The 2,500-nt window shown below is 34.8% G+C and overlaps 1 protein-coding gene across 1 annotated transcript in view; it reads left to right on the top strand.

The window, feature by feature from the left end:
- LOC132853331 (dematin-like) overlaps window positions 1-2,500 on the top strand; it is an 18,558-nt gene that overhangs the window by 16,050 nt on the left and 8 nt on the right. Inside the window, exon 17 of the mRNA XM_060880984.1 lies at window positions 1-2,500. This exon is cut by the window's left edge and continues 844 nt beyond it; it is cut by the window's right edge and continues 8 nt beyond it. The gene's annotated coding sequence lies outside the window, so the exon portion shown is untranslated.

Genomic DNA, 2,500 nt, shown 5'->3' on the forward strand with positions numbered 1-2,500 from the left:
TTGTGGTAGGGCTCATTATTAAGTCGCAGACAGTCAGAGGAAGCTTAGGGCTAAAAACAATCACAGTTGCTTAAGAGCCAATGAAAATAGAGAAGAGGCGTGGCTTACGTCAACTTCATTTTTAGCTAAATAAACCTTATGAGTCTGGGTTAGTGCTGAAACAGGACGCCATGACCGAATATACATATTACAGAAGTAACAGATTAGCCCTGCTTAAGCCAATTGAGCTTCTTATGCTAATTTTAAAACATGCTAATTTTAAAATGGTTGTGATTACAAAAAAAGATAGAAATGTATTCGGGACAAGCCTAGCTTCCTGTTTTTACTGAACTCCTGTAAATCATATATTCAGTTTCCACAGAGAGCTGAATTGACCAATCAGCGTGGAGATAATCTGAAGATATGAAATATATCTGCTTAACACGATGGTAGATTGTAAGACGAGCTCGTGATCGATAACGTCTCTGCTCTTAACTCGGAGTGTATTGATCACACCGCTCTATCCCTCCTCTCTCTCTGTCTCTCTTTCCCTCTCCCTCTATTTTCTCCCCTCATTTTGCTGCTAATGCATTATTAAGCACCTTTACCATTTGGTTAGATCCTCCTGCGTTATTTAGGGATGGATGGAGAGTTTGAACAAGTCCTTGTTTTATCCACCTTATTTTAAATTACAGACGTAGCTAACATTCCTCACCGTCTGTCTGTGGAAGAGCTAGCAGTTATCAGTATTGATAACAGTATTGATATAGAGCTAGCAGTATTGAGGCCGTAACAATCCCATGTTAGCAACATACATAATTCGCTAGTTTTGCTAGATAACGTTATCAGTGAATGTTGCTAATATTAATCGTGATCCATCAGTGAGGTGGATAGAAACTAGCATGTCTGAGTAGTTAAAAAATATCTGTTCACTATCGAGCATCTAAAATACCCGCTCGACTGCTTGGGCTGCGTACAAAATACTTTTATCTACAAAATATTTCTTGAAAGCATTATTTGTTTATTTCTTCTCATTTCTTTGTCTTTTACATTTTTTCCACAGTTTTATTTGGTGTAAATTTGAAAACTGCAAGCTAACCTGTCAGGAATTTGAACATGATGACTAGCATGAGCTAATATGACAGGAATTCTATTACGAATTTTATCTAAAACCAAGAAATCTGGAAATCAACTCAGACTAATGTTGACTAGCAGGAGCTAATAACTAGGAATGAATCCTGGGAAGAATTTTACTTCACATTCGATGTTAACTTAGAGGAAGTCTAGAAAAGGTAAATCTGTTTAAGCTGATGGCTTTCAACATTACTAAATTTGTCTTAAACAGCTAAATTAGAAAGCTAGATATGTTGCTCACATTAGTATCGCTAGTGTTAACTGCTGAGAGGGTTAAAAACAACCTAGCCAGGAAGTAGCTAACTTGAAATCTTCCACAAAGTAGCTCTGAAAGTAAGGTGGATAACAAGAAGTTTCTTGGGATTTTTAGATAAACGTATTTGATTTTGGCCGCTAGCTGATTTCCTGCTTAGATAAGACTTAATGCTCTTATTTTGGAGTGTTTCATATTAGAATTTTTTTTTCGTTTGTTTTTTGTTATGTTTCATAGTAGAAAGTTTTTTTTGAATATATATTATATATTTTCATTGTTGCTCCTGGTTTTATCATTCGTTCATCATTCATGTAGGAGTCTTAAAATGGCTCGTGGGAAAATGCTACTAATTTGCAAAGTGTAATAAACATCTGATTAACGTTAGCGCTATTAGCATTAAACACTTCCTTATGGGAGGTTGCCATTAGAAGCCCTGGAATTTCACCTTTACCAATTTAAGGATAAGTCAAGTGGATATTCGAGTCTTACGGGAAAGTTAACTAGCATCTGTTTAAAGCCGTATTGAAAAACACTGCGTCTCTTTTGATTTCTACAAAACTTAAAGCAGAGAAAAAGATATAAAAACACACTTGAGACATTCCACATGAAACTTGTAGAAGGCACTTTTTTCTAGCAACAATGTTAACAACGAAGATTAAAATTTATTTTATTTCAGGAGAATTTTGACATTTAGTTATTACAAAGACAGACAGCCAATCAGATGTCAGGGGCGGGGATTTACAAACAGATAAATCCACACTCTTGAGTGTAAATATTAACATTCAAATATAATTAACATTTACAAACCGTTTATTAATCAGCGTGTGTGACAGTATGACGACTTAAACAGATCAGACTGAGTTTAGAGGGAAAAATAAACACGATTTAAGCATTTAAACACAGAATCATGTTAAATGTCACTTACAGAAATATCATCACTTTGTTTCTTACTCTTTAGTTTAAAGCACTGGCTGAAAATATCAGAAATAACTAATGAGTGGTTCAGTGGATGTCATTTGTTATGACTGAGTTGTGCTAATTGTTCTGTTATTTTCTCATAAGTAGGAGTTTTGTTATCCTGATTTAATTAGTGAACTGTTAACACTTGGATTTTTTTGGTTGAATAAAAGTTTG

This window comes from Tachysurus vachellii, chromosome 11 (assembly GCF_030014155.1).
Source record: "Tachysurus vachellii isolate PV-2020 chromosome 11, HZAU_Pvac_v1, whole genome shotgun sequence".
NCBI classification, from domain to species: domain Eukaryota; kingdom Metazoa; phylum Chordata; class Actinopteri; order Siluriformes; family Bagridae; genus Tachysurus; species Tachysurus vachellii.